The sequence below is a fragment of a genome, unplaced genomic scaffold (genome assembly GCF_019419815.1).
Source record: "Pyrus x bretschneideri cultivar Hongxiangsu unplaced genomic scaffold, Pyrus_bretschneideri_v1 Contig30, whole genome shotgun sequence".
NCBI lineage: Eukaryota > Viridiplantae > Streptophyta > Magnoliopsida > Rosales > Rosaceae > Pyrus > Pyrus x bretschneideri.
Window position 1 is genome coordinate 3,495,828 of NW_025999613.1, and position 14,673 is coordinate 3,510,500.

At 36.2% G+C, this 14,673-nt stretch overlaps 2 long non-coding RNA genes across 2 annotated transcripts; both read right to left on the minus strand.

Annotated features, from left to right (window-relative positions):
• Positions 1–5,940: 5,940 nt before the first annotated feature.
• LOC125479984 lies at positions 5,941–7,943 on the minus strand. Its single transcript, XR_007260403.1, has 2 exons — positions 7,670–7,943; positions 5,941–7,103 (listed from the first exon to the last, which is right to left on the minus strand). It is a non-coding gene; the product is annotated as an uncharacterized LOC125479984 (long non-coding RNA).
• An 845-nt stretch (positions 7,944–8,788) lies between these two features.
• LOC125479906 lies at positions 8,789–9,302 on the minus strand. Its single transcript, XR_007260356.1, has 3 exons — positions 9,289–9,302; positions 9,054–9,144; positions 8,789–8,902 (listed from the first exon to the last, which is right to left on the minus strand). It is a non-coding gene; the product is annotated as an uncharacterized LOC125479906 (long non-coding RNA).
• Between the last annotated feature and the right edge of the window lie 5,371 nt (positions 9,303–14,673).

Sequence of the window (14,673 nt, forward strand, 5' to 3'; positions counted from 1 at the left end):
TGTGGCTTAATTTAGTTAAGTTTCATAAATAGTGTGGTCAACTTTCAGAAAAGTGTTGGACATTTTTATGCAAATTGACAATGTCTAATGTTACTATGTGCAGATTGGTTCTGAAGTTCCTTATGCTCAACAACAAGAACAATCTTCAAAGGGAAAATGGCAAAAACAAAAAAAAAAAAAAAGCGCAAAGAAAAAGAAGAAAACTAACGCTAAAACTGATAAATTGGAAGATGATTTTGAAGAGCAACATGAACAAAACAGAGGAGACACAACAGAACTTCATCAAAATGTGAACAATAATGGGTAGCAAAATAATGCTGAAACTGATAAGTGGAGGATTATTTCGAAAAGCAAGACGAACCAAACAAAGAAGACACAACAGAGGTTGAACGAAATTTGAATAAGAACAGGCAGCAAATTTATGAACTTTAGAATTAACATAAATGAAGCCCAAACAGAATTTGACCAACTGTTCAGTGAGGAAATGATCAAGCTGGATGCCACCATCCAAAAACACATAATTGGCATGGATACAATTATAAGTGAAGAGCTATTTGATGAGTTCAAGAATGCTAGGAGCATTGCTAAGAAGAGGTACCTAACCTTCAGTGAGATGATAACACATTAAACAGAGAGTGCTTGATATTTGGTCAAACAAATAAAATGCTTAACAATGAAATTGAAAAGCTTCTACAAAAAGTAGAGATTCGGTGGAAGGATAACAATGCACATAATGCTGAAATGTTAAAGATGCAGACAAAGAACAGCGTAAATTCTCTAAAAATCAATGATTATCTGAATGATTTAGAAGAAAGTCATTCAAATGTGGCTGAAATGGAACCCTCACCAATTTCATATTTGAATGCTTTTGGCAATAACTTCCAAAAGACTTGAATGATAAGAAAGAACCCTCATCAATTCCAAATGTGGTTGAAATGAAAGTTAAGATGAAGACACCAACTGCGGAGGATGATAAAAAGGATGACAATAAAGGAAAACAATATGTCATTGAGGAAAAGGTACCGACGAGAACAATCATTTGGAATGTACATACAAGGGATGATTGGAAACAGATGCTTGATCCAGGATTCGACTATGGCCTACTAAAAAAAAAGAAAATAAAATACAAGTTTGCAGTGAGTTACAGTGAAAGTCCTTCGATCATGCCATCATAAGAAACAACTTTGGACCCCGTCATTGGAAAAGAAAAGGAGAAGCCTAAAGGTGAATCACCTATGAAGACTATTGTTACAGAAACAAAAGTTGAAGCCACACAAGTTGAATTACCTGCCAAGACTGAGGTGGAATCCCATTTGAAGAATATAGTTGTAGAAACAAAAGTACTTATATCTTGGAGCGCAACCATGGTTTGGACCAAGATTGTTCACCCGTCGGATCAGCCTTCAATAGAAGCTAGTGGTGGAGGAGGACAAGTGTGGAGTTGTCACACAATGCTTTGCTGGTGATCTTCAGTTTTAGCTCATCAAAGCGGACTTGATCATGACTGTTTGTATCGTGAAGTCGTTGAAACCCTTCGGTTAACTGTTGACTTGATCATGACTGTTTGCATCCTGAAGTCGTTGGTCATTGCAGCATGTTGTATGTCATTTTATATGAGTTCAAGGGAAGAACTTCAAAATTCAAAGAAAAGTCCAGCCTGTGCTATTAGTGGTAAAACGGGAATAATGACTTCCACATAAAACAAGATTTAGTTTCACAAAATTCTTCAAAAAGCTGACTTCCGTATCTTTGCCATGATGTATGGCATGAAGCCCAATTTGCTCGGAATAGGTACAGATTAATCTGGGAAGTTGCTTGCGCTGTTGAGACACATTGCTTGTGCTAGCTTTCTGTTCAGCTTTTTGTGTGCTAGATTTGAGATCATTCTTTCTTCTGGAAAAATCTAAGAAAAATAAGAACATTGTAGCTCCGCTTCCTATACTTCCAGGAATATATGGCATGTGACTTGGAAAAATTGGTAAGGCCTTGAAATCTTCGTTTTCCTATAGCTGCTCAGTTCTGACGGGAATGAAGCTTCGACTATCTTCGTACGCAAAAATGAAAATATTGGATTTGCAAAAATTTTGGTACAGTGATCTTAGGCATCTTAGCTTTCATATCCAACTCAACTTGTATCAAAATTCACCTACGAAGTCAATTTTTCGTTGAAATCATTTGAGTGTGCAAATTGGGCTTTAGGCATGATTACATTGCGTCTAGAGTTTTGCGTGATGACTTGCCCTAGTATGAGTGCTGATGGACTCGAACTGAGTTACATGTAGACTTTAGATGAGAAGTCTATGAGTCGAACTTATGAAGAGGTGTTGGTCTGCACGAAACCAAACCTGCCTTTACTTCCTGATGCACATGGAACAAAACTTGCCTTTGCTTTCGTGTTGGTCCGCTTGAAATATGCCATCTTGACCTTCAAAATATCCAAAACGTAAAAAAACGTCAATCTAGGAAAGTTGCGGGCTGTGCCTTCTTTTGAAAATCAAACCACGGGTGTAGTTCTAAGAAAGAATGGTATGAACCATCATTGACGAATAGCCTATGATGGGGCGTTAGGGAGATGAGTTCTCCATGGATGTGTCTACGCGTTGATGGTGGTGTAAGGGCCTTTGTTAGGCACAAAGACAATATGTGTCCTGTAGAGAATAATAGACTTAGAGATAAGTAAAAAAAAATGAAAGAGATACATTGATTGGCCCTAGAGATAGAGATGGATGTCGATGTCCTCCTAATAAATACTCAGGCTAGTATATTTATAGGGATCTTGAGAATTCTTGTAGGAAAAGTGATCTTTATCAAATTGGGATACTATCTAGGAGGAAATCTAGGATAAGATACCCAATCTTCCTAGAATCATGATTACATTGTCTAATCTCAAAGATATCCTAATTTGACTTTAATTAGGGTTTTCCTACTTGGAAGACAAGTAATATCTTTAGTAGGCCTAAGCCTATCCCACGAGACTACATTCCATGGGCTTCGGGCATTCCAATCATTCTTTCCCCATGCACAGGCCTAGAAAATCATGTTCCCACAATATCAAACTAGCCCTAAAATTGGTAGCCAAACCTTCACTCTTCGAGTATCCAATAGTGAATGGTGTTTGAATATTAGAATAATGACTGTAGTTCACTAGAGATGGAAGGTTGGGCAATGAGGGAGGGGAAGGGTGTTTGGATATGTATTAGAGTAGTGAATCTTTGGCAACTAGTTTAAGTTAAGTTGTTTGTGAGTTAAAAGGACACATGTCGTTTTATAATTGTTCCACATAACAAAGTTAGTATATTGGGTACTCCCTAGTGAGTACCAAGTATTGTCCCTTCAAAATTTGTCATTTCAATCCACTCTTCAACAAACTCTTCAAATTTCATCTTTTACGTTAAAATATTACTTTATCTTATATTGTGAGGCCCGAATTTTATTTTCACACACTTTACCAAACAATAATTTTGAATAAAGTATATTGCGAGACACAATTTGCTACCATGAAGAAGATTACAAAGTCAGTTGCTAATTCTTTAATTTGTTAATTGGGTTGCTACTACCTCCATTAGAGATATGTTTTTTAACATGGCATAGCAAATTTAACTTTGCTACCGAATTGTTACCTCTCTTACATATGTTCTAAGCTCTTACTTATCTAGAATTTTCACAAATATGTACTTATCAACTGTTGAAAAATGTCAGTAAGTTTTATTTTTAAATAGAAAAACCTTCTATGGGTATTTGAATATCAAAATTTGAATTCTACTAAATGGTTACTAAACATGTTTATCAATGGGATAAATTCTCTCTTACAACTAACGCATAGTTTTAATGGTGATATATTATCTAATAAATAATTGTTACATGTTCAAAACTTATTCAATATGTAGTGTCGCTGATTGCATGAGAGTATCTGTCTACCAATATGAACAAAGAAATAAACGACATTGGATAAAGAAGTAAATGACATTGGATGAAGAAGTAAAAAAGGAAAAAGCAGATCCAAAGCTTAAGTTGCATCATCATCGTCATCATGGATCATCGTATTTACTACAACATTCTCTTGACACTGCATATCTTTTTCTATAACATTCTCTTTAAACTACTATTTTTTCTTTGTTCTTTTAGTTCGGGCTTTTATTTTGTTTAGTAGAAAATTCAGATTAAAAAGTACGTGATGACTGATAACTTCTATGGTAGAGCACTTATAATTTTGAATCAAGAGTTCAATTTCGCATTCCTCTTGACCTCATTTGGACCTGAAACAAAGAGGGTTGTGATTTTGACACCACATTTAGCCATATGCCCTCCAAATTAAAAAGAAAAAACAATATCCTTATTTTTTCACAGAGAGAGAGAGAGAGAGAGGGCTAGAGAAGTCAAGCTTCCGTGTCCCAATTGATGGAAAACTAGAGGGAACAAAGAAAAGACATTACTCTCTGTAAGTTTGCATAATGACCATGTTCCTTTCTATTTGGTACAAATAAGGACAAGGATTTATATGGCAATGATACTCCGTCACAATAGCGTCCCATGCTCATAATACAATGTTATGTATTAAATTTTCTTCACGTATTCTTGTATCATTGACACAAGACGCGACCATGACGATTGACCTGTAGCATACAAGTTGCTCTTCCAAAATACAGAATGTGTTCTTTGTCAACTGTCTCAGGGTTGGTAGGGACATTATCAGTTTAATTGTTGCTTGCTTGTTTATTGCCCTTAGTTTTGAAGCATTAAGAGTTTGGGCCAAACCAAAAAATTAAATTTAGACTAACCTGGATATGGTAATCAAAAAGCAGATTAGATAAAGGTACTAAATTAAGGCCTAATCTGTAATTCTTTCAGGTTCTTCTTGATGAAAAGCTGCCTACAAGTTGTTGATCCATCAAATCAAGTACTCATTATATTGCAAGTGACCATTTACCACAGTGGTAAAAAGGAGTTGAGCCCTTGCATGACGGTATGGGTCGAACCCTATCAGTGGCTAATCTAATATCTAATCTAACAAAATCTATCATTTGATAAAAAATAAAGAAGTACTCATTATATCCACCTTTTAACTTTCCAAACTATTTATGTTTTGCAGATGTTTGGATCTCTAATGGAAGGAAAAGAAATTGTTAAGACTTTCCTGCCAAGTAGTAAGTTGAGTATGAGAACCGTTGTTCAGTTAAAACATATCATGTACGACAATCTTTTAGTTATAACTAGAATTTTGTATGCAACACAAATTTTTAAATGAACGTTACTTATCTCTCAACCTGTCACGTAACATGGAAGCAAAAAAAATAATTGTTCAAGAGCATCAAATTTAGGCCACCTTCAATTCCTAGAATTGATTGGATAACATGCTAAATTCAAAGTATGTTGAAGTAAGAAATGAAGGCCTACTCTAAATTTGTCCAAATTGAAGGGAGACTATGTATTAGTTATAAGATGTTGATACGGTGATTAATCCATCTAGCTTCTTTAACTAGACATAATGTAGAAGTTGACTTTCATTTCTTATTTCCAACATATTTTGAATCTAGTGAGCTATTAAATCCAATCCTAAACATCAACGTTGCTGTTATGGTGCGTTTAAACGAGGGACTTTAAAATCCATGGAACTTAGCCCAACTTTATTCGGAATGCACCACAGAAATTAGATAGAGGACTCGAAAATAACTAACTGTGACACATTTGAGTGCAATGTGTCATTTGAAAGTACTTGTTTAGTGTTTTGTAGTGCATTTATAGTGTTTTAGTAATAACATTGTAGGGTTTGAATAGTTCACTGGTATTGTTCTCCTAATGCATTTTTAACAATCGAGTTAAAGTTTCTTGAGATCTTGAAAGTTCCTCGTCCAAACATAGGGTTTAGAGAATATCCCCTTTGCTAGTTTGTTTCTAAATAACCATAACAAAGCCTAAATAAGCTAGAGCAAACAGCATGAATTCATGAAAGAAAAATATGTAACTCTTTAAATTCTTTACAATGTGTCATACATCGTTCTACTATAAAACACCGGCACCCAAACCCCCGGGTTGCCACCCCAAAAGAGGACATGTCACATACGCAAAAGCATGAAAAATTTGACAATACAACAGAGACTCCTACATACGCATGTGGTATGAAGAATATGTTCACCCACCAATGCATGTGATGCGTGCATGGGAATAGGAGAGGAGAGAATCCTCCTCTGTGAGAGCCCATGAAAATAAGATTGTGGTCCCAAGGACTCCCCGACCGACACATGCTAGCCAGAATTCTGTCCTATCTTAAGGATTCAATTTCATCCAAATGCAGAGATCCCTTGCATTTCAAGTTCTCTACAATTGAGTCACCAAAAAATGGTAAAGAAGTACTACAATTCTGCCAACTGCTTGCCATATTAGCAAAAATTGTTATGGACAAAGAAGTTAGGATGTGATAACGTCAATCATATCAAGTTATCAGGGTTTCACTTTTATCCCAGTAAAAAACTAAGCAAAGGTGGTAATGCAGGAAATCTAACAACAGAAAACCCAAATCACTCGACATGTTTCACTCGATATTATCTTTACATCATGCAATTAGCAGTTACAAGATACTTTACCTTGTTGTGTTTTCCCTTAGGCCTTTGCACGGTAAATGAATAAATTGTTGAAGCAAAAACCGGAGAGCCCCAAGAATAAATACCCATGTCCACCTTGAACAACCCTTATCAAGAATGTCTGAGTTGTCACTTCACATTGATATGGCTCCGCCCATGTAGCAATATTCTAGACAAGGCATGATCTGCAACATTGGAAGCTGAAAAAGAATGGTTGCATGTGAAGCTGAGGCTTGCCGGAGTTGGTGAAAAGAAGCCACCCTGGGATGTCCCTCCAGGTCACTTGGCTGTAGTAGTAGGGCAAGCTAGATGAAGGTTTGTTGAAAGAGTGGATTTCCTGAATCACCCGGTTCTACAGCAGCTGCAAGACCAAGAATACGAAGAGTACGGTCATGGTAGCTCTGGCCCTTCAGCTATGCCATGTGACGAGTTTCTGTTTGAAAATAAACTTCACTCTCTTGGAGTTGGAACGAGCAGCAATCAATTCTCTTGCCCCCTTCATGGCTTTCTGAGAAGTTCATCACGCTGGATAGAGATTATTGTAGCAGTGGTGGAAGCAGCAGCAACTGTTATCTGCGATTGCTATTATTTCTATTTTCCTAGAATACCATTATGCCAAGCTAGCAGTAGACAGAAAGGTGCTGAATCAAAGAAGTGCATTAAGCATTTTAAAAGACTGTTGCTGAAAATATATACATTATACTGGTGTTTTCATTTATTTACAGGTGAAGATGCAATCTCTTGTGTATAGGCTATAAGCAGTATGAGGTTTAACATTTATCCTTGCAAAAGTATCTGTATCTTGTACAGAAATTAGACATCAAGGCACATCATAGGATTTAATAAAAGAAAACATATTGTTGCCAAAGCGCTTTTTCACCTTTTGTCGAAGGATAAAAGTTATTTTAAATACTATACCTGATAATAGTGCTTACAAACAACACGACGCTCAAAATCAGCTGTCGTTTGGAAGAATACATTTTACAAACAACACGACGCTCAAACCCAGGTTAACTAAATTACTAATCTAGAACATGCTAATTGACTATAAGCATAAAATACTCTGATGCTAAGGGGAGTGGTAACTTTACCCTACATTTCTGTTGTTGTATGATGATCTTTTACTTTTTAGCTCAAAGCTCGTTGGAGAATCTGAATATGTAATAGATTCCAAACGTTTTGAACCAAACCACTTGATAGGGTATGATACACTTGTTTTGCTGCAGCACAATGTGCTTGTAGAAATTTGACATCACTAAACAGCTTTCTAAGAGCTTCTTCAAGTTTTAATTTTCCCCCAACCTGCAAGACCATTAACATAAAAAGCTGCAGAAATTACACAGATTTTTATTTTTTATTTTCTTATAAGCAGACAGAACAAATATTAATGACATCACAGGTTCAGGTAGTTATTCCTAAGTAGAAATTATCCACAATCCAGACAGCCAGTACTACCGTGCAAAGGCCGTCTTCCCACCCAAAAGCAGGCTCGGTGCAGATGTTATGACTTATTTACAGAGACTAAAAGTAGCAACTAAAGCAACAAATGAAGCTAACACGTGTACGTACATATGATTAAACTGAACCAAGCCCATTCTACCCATGCAGTACTAGATCACCTATTCGACATGTCTGCGTAAAAGCTTCGCCCAAACAGCTGAACAGAGAGTACAGGTTACACGTAACATTTAATGAATTTCCTATCTACATCCGATATTTCAATTCAAGTCCACGGAATAAAAAGGTAGATTTCTGATGTAAAAGAAAATTAAAACCAGAAAAGGATACATAAAGAGTAATGCTATTCATGAATCACACAACCCTTTTTACTTCTCACATCTTGCTAATTTTGGTACATTGATCTTCTTCAGTTCATTCGATCTGACGGCTGGAAATTGAGGAGGGGTGTGTGAGAGGTAAGAATAGGTGTGTGGATAGCACCACCCTAAATAAATCACTATATATTGAGTCAAATTTCTGAAATACCAACATAATTTTGGAGGTATGAAGAGTCTCAACAAGTGATACTTTGAAGGATAGAGGATAGAGGTTCTTCACACCTGCAGAACTGACAGAGGATTTAACCGTTGCATTTCCAGTACCATGATTGAAAAATGCCCGATGTAAGGACCTGAGAAATGAAAATAAAAAAGCAGCTATCAATGGTATGTTAAGAACCAATAACCTCTGATCTGGTAGCTGCTACTCACCAGTTGCACAGCCTGCTGCAGCAGCTTCTGATATGTTATGGCCAGAAAGGCTAGGAAAGAAGGAACCTCCGATTACAGCTACAGGGGATAACTTATAAAGGTGTTTCCATTCACCTATAAATCAAGCAAAGAGAAAAAACATATAATGAAGTTAGGGAGAATGCTTTTGCGGAGCCACTGTACAAGGGGTAAACTATGAGAGTATGATTTCTGCGCAAGATTTGTCTAAGAATCATGTAGGGAAAAGATTTCAAAATATGCTAACCTAATGTGTCCACCACATATATACTTGTGTCTCCTAAGAGTTTATCACGTTAAGACCTCAACGCTACACCATGCCCTTCTTTCCACAATTTCTGCACTATTTAAGGCAATGTCATGAAATGAAACTAATAAATGTAACGTTCAATCATTCTCTTTTTTCAGGCCTTTAGAAAAATCAATCATATAGATACCATTTTTTTCTGTTAAACATCAATAAAATTGAATGCATGGCATACTTGAGCAATCTCTTTTCCATGATGTGGATGTCGAGGCACAATAATGGTTAACAAGTCAGGGTACTCTTGTCGCGGCACTTTGTGAATGCCCAGTATTACTGCATATAGTATTTGTAAGCTTTTTAACAGACAGAAATAATCTAGCAAAAGAATATTCTGATAAATGAATGCAAAAACATTTTGACAATTCTTTAGATGAATGTCGCTACTTTAAGAAAAAATAATGGGTTAAGAAATGGAAGGTGAAATGAACAAAGCAAAACAAAAAGAAAAAAAAAAAACACACTAGTTTCTAGTTGAAAATGACATTGCAACACCAGTCTAGCACTAGCATTCACGTAATAAAATCATCGAGCACTTGTATGAAACTTTCAGAAACCAACGACTGCCAGTAATGAGGCAGCATGACATTGTATGATTCAGGTCAGGTCTCTAATAAAACTCTACATGTACATGACACAATATATGCAGTCCAGAACTTAAGGATAAGTAAGCAGCAAGAAGTAACCTTCTTCTTCGCCCATATGTATGGAAGAAGCCATCCAAACCTTCCTGTGGGCAGTGTACTTTTAAATCTTCCATACTTTTGATCTCTCCCTCAGAAATGTCAAATTCTCCAACCACTGAACATTACAAGAAAAAATTGTGTTGATGGAGTGTTTCCATACTGTTGGGATTGTGTTGGTGTGAAAATTTAAGTAAAAATTGTGCATTTTAGCACAATCATTTGTAATTGTATCTTCTCCGGAAGCATGGTGAAGAGGCTCGGAGGGTAGGGGCAATATTGAGCACCAACACAAACGATTGGTTTCTGGTAAACTATCCAAGATAATCTATGCTAATTATGTAAATATGTAAATACGTGCAATTCTGATGTTGAGTGTGATTTTGGGTAGTAAAAGTGTTGTACATGTCTTTTACTTTATACTATGACTGTTTACAAACATAATGTCAGCATGACCACATTGCGAGGACAGCTCAAAGAGTAACCAGAGGCTGAAAACCCGAATCGTGCACTCCATTCTTACTTGTCATTTTGAAAACGGTGAAGGGGGAGGAGGAGCCATTTTCTACATCTTTGTTGATCGAATCATGCCCCTCAACATTGATAACCATGGTTGCTATCGAGATGAACTTGAAAGCTTCGAGATTCACTGTGCACGACTTCTTGAGATCAACAACACACTCCGAGAAAGCGACTATGAAATTGGCTCCAATCTCTTATGTGTTGCATGATGTCCTTCGAAGCATGTCGAGGGAGGTGAATGAGGGACCTTGGCCCCATCGTTGTAAGTCGAAGAGGTCCACAACAAAACAACGAGTCAGTTAAAAATTTATTGAATTGTTAGTTAAGTTAAATGATTGAATTGTGTGTAAATTATTTCTGAAACTTGTTGGTGGCACGGGGGGACTGCGGGATTTTCACTTTAAAAGTGATAGAGTTCTTGTCTACTGGTCTTCCTCTAGATGTTATTAAACCGCAAAACGTCCCGGCATTTCGATTAAGGAAGGTAGTTGACATGTTGCATGAGGTGCACAATGTCTAGGCGGTGCTAGATAACTCATTGGTCGTTGATGTAATCTTGTAGCCGATAAAACAAGTATTATATTGTGAATATGTGGTGGTGTATATATTTTTATTTTGTTAAGACAAGTTCCATTAATTGGGATGAATATTAATTGAGGTCCAAGTCTTTCATTGTGGATGATGTTACATTATTTATCCATTTATTTACTTGTTGCAGATGAATTTAATGAGTTTGGGGGTGCTTTGATTGTCTCATTCCAGATTATTTGCTGTTATGGGTCAGTTAAGTGGAATGAATTTGAAAGTCACTTTTTCAAACCATCCCTTATGTGTTGTGAAAGTGTATGACAGTTTATCAAACCTTCATTATGCGATATGAATATTTGTGAACCATAATGTGTACCTAGAGCAAGTTGGTGTACTATGAAAGGGTCTTCCTCAAACAAGTTAGACCAAACAGATTTAGACAAAGTAAATTCGAAATAAACTTCAATTATTTGTCCAATTTTGTACTTGGTGTGGAAGAATGTAATAGGTATGGGGATGCTTTCATTATATCCTTCCAGATGATTTGTTGATATGGATAAGTCAAGTTGAATGAATTTGAAAGACAATTTTTAAAACCACTATTTATGTGTTATGAAACTTGGTGACAGTCGATGAAACTATCCTTATTTGTTATGAATTTTTGTGATGGAGTACTAGGAAATGGTCATGCACAAATAATACGAGACAATGAAACTGAAACTGTCTAAATAATTTGTAAAATACACAGCGATGGAAACATCCCACATAACACACTAAAACTAACCTTTTTAAACATAAACATTACAAACCTAAAACCAACCTGCTTAAACATAAACATAAATTAAAACATGCTAACATGAAATATAATCGTTTGACATAACACAATAATACAAAAAAAAAAAAAAAAAAAAAAAACGTTCAACATAACACACTAAAACTAAAACATTAATTAAAATATGGTAAAATTAAATCTAAACTGCTTAAACCCACTTAACCACTTGATCACTTCATCCAGCATCGTCAATTATTTGTACCCATGCCATCACCACCACATGCACCTGGACCTGTAGCCTCACCTTCACCCTCACTTTCATCTTCACTGTCACCTTCATCCTCTTTCTTTTTTTTCTTTTTTTTTTTTTTTTTTTTTTTCCTTTCTTTCTTGGAGGCAGCATGTTTAGCTAGTCTCCAAACACCTTGTTAACCATAAATCAACTGGGATCCAACACATTAACTTCATAGTCGCATTTGAGTACTGTTCTCCTCCACAGTAGGAGCAAACCTCAAACAGACCCTCATAACTGTGGAAAGTTGGCAAGTCTTTGTCCCCGTTCAGCACCACGACTCGCTTGAAAGGGAGATGAACAACCACTTTCATTAACACCCTTATGGCCATTCAATTCAGGGAATTAATACTAGGGTCATTAAGCCTAATAAGGTCCGCAATGAGTTTAGTGATAGTTTTTAAGATGTTCAGCTCCCTATATTGCATTGGTATTCAAGGGATTTTAACTCGTACCCTCAAGTAAGATATAGAACCTAATTGCCTAAAGTCTTATGTCCACCTTTTTAAGTGGAAGATCTGACCCCTCATAAACCACGGACGTCCCTCCACCATGTTTTCCGGTTCATCCTAGTCGATGAACTCTAACGTAAACCAACCACTGCCAAAATTGTCGACAAAGAAGAGGTTTTTAACAGCTTCACGAAACAACAGAGTTAGTTCAGAGTGTATGACCTCGGCACTCTCGGGATTCCCGAACACCTATTTAAGTTCATGGGGATGTGATGAGTACATGTTTTTTTGGAACATAAATGTTTGTACAATGTCTTCATAATTAGATGTAGGAATGGGATGAGTACATGTTTTTTGGAACACAAATGTTTGTAGAATGTCTTCCAAATTGGATGTGGGAGTGGGATGAGTACACGTTTTTTGGAATACAAATGTTTATAGTATGTCTTCAATAATGGATGTGGGAGTGGGATGAGTACATGTTTTTTTGGAATACAAATGTTTGTACACTTTCTTCAACATTAGATTTGGGAGTGGTCACATATTTCTGTGTAGTACTAATTTTTTGTCGCATTTCTGTGTTTGAAAAGTTATTTTCTGCTACTTGAAGGACCAAAGTGACAAGATTGCGTGAGGGCAGACAATGGTCTTCATAAGTGCTCATAAACACACAAGTATACAAAACTGTCAATTTTTTTGCCCTATTAAATGTGATAGTATACGAACTAAACATTTTGTTGCCATTACAACACATTCTTAATGTTGTTACAGTAAAATGTTTGGGATTTGGAAGGATTTTTTATGAACAAGAAGTTGGAAACTTAGTTCTTGATAGCTGAACACCACTATTCACAAGCCATCATATACCTACAATAGGCAGTCATGAATCAATCAATTTCATCCAATATTTTTTGGTCTCACATTCAATGACATCTAAATTGATCATCTATAAATGGAAAGCAACAACAAGTCATTAGACAACACTTGGTTTGTCCACGATACATTCTTAATGTAGTTACACAAAACAAAAAGGTAAGCAATTGGAAGGAGTATTGCTGACAAACTAGTTGTAAACAGACAATCTGTTTCCATCCCTTTATGGCTTGCTATGCCATTTATATATATATTACAAAAATTGTTGGATGGGCCGACCAACCCTCCCATCGAAGTGGCTCTGCCACTGATCAATTTCCCTAACCTATATTATTACATTAAATGTTGGAAATGAAGTAGTAGGAGTTGATAGCTATATGTTGGGAATGAAGTAGGGGGTGTGAGATTTGAAAAAACACTAACCTATATGTTGGAAATCAAGCAGCAGGAGGGACAAAAGGGGAGTGCTGGGATTCCTACAACTTTTGTAGGTCACGTGCAACAACTCCTCACCACACTAACTCTTTCAACACTATCCCTTTTTTACCCGATCAATTTTCTTCCACATCAATGATACACTTGTATAAATAGGCTTCTCACACTTATTTTCCATAACCATTATCTCTATACCAAAAAAGCCATTACAATTCTCAGATAGCTAAAACAATTCACAACACCAATATGTCTAAGTTCAGACATGAAACTGAGGGTTTTAACACCGAGTTCCATGAGTGGTACAACATGGAACTATTATATGATAATAAATGTAATGTAGTTGTGCAATGTAATGTAGTGTATCATTGTAATGTAGTTGTGCGATGTATTCCACGGGTGGTACAACATGGAACTATTATATGGTAGACTTAATTTGAAGGCTTAGATGCTAATCAATGTAATGTAGTTGTGCAATGTATTTGTTAACTATTATATGATAATAAACATTAGAACTATGTATCCTTGTTATCTTCAGAACCTATTATGTCCTAAACTACGTTAATGCGAAGAGTATCAAATATGTAAATACGCATCGTATACACGATATGCACACGGAATACTCATCATATGTTCATTTCATGCACTTCGTATGCACATAACTAGTGATCGAGCAATGGCCTATTTTTTGCATTAATAAGAAACTTTAACGGCAACCTATTGGTATAGAGATACAACTAAAACATAACTGTTACGTACATAAGGTTACAGTGACAATTTTTAAAGTCTTATTACGTATATCAACTACTGCTTAACCGTGCACGTGGAAAACATAATACTCGATGTCGTTAATAACCTACGCACACCATATGCACACCACATGCAAATTACTGAAAAAATTTCACAAATTTTTGCAATTCAACAGTTGAACCATAAAGTGTTCCATCCCAGTTTTGCAGCATGTCGAAAAGTAAAGTTCATTGGACAACCCATAGGCCCCAAAATGAAA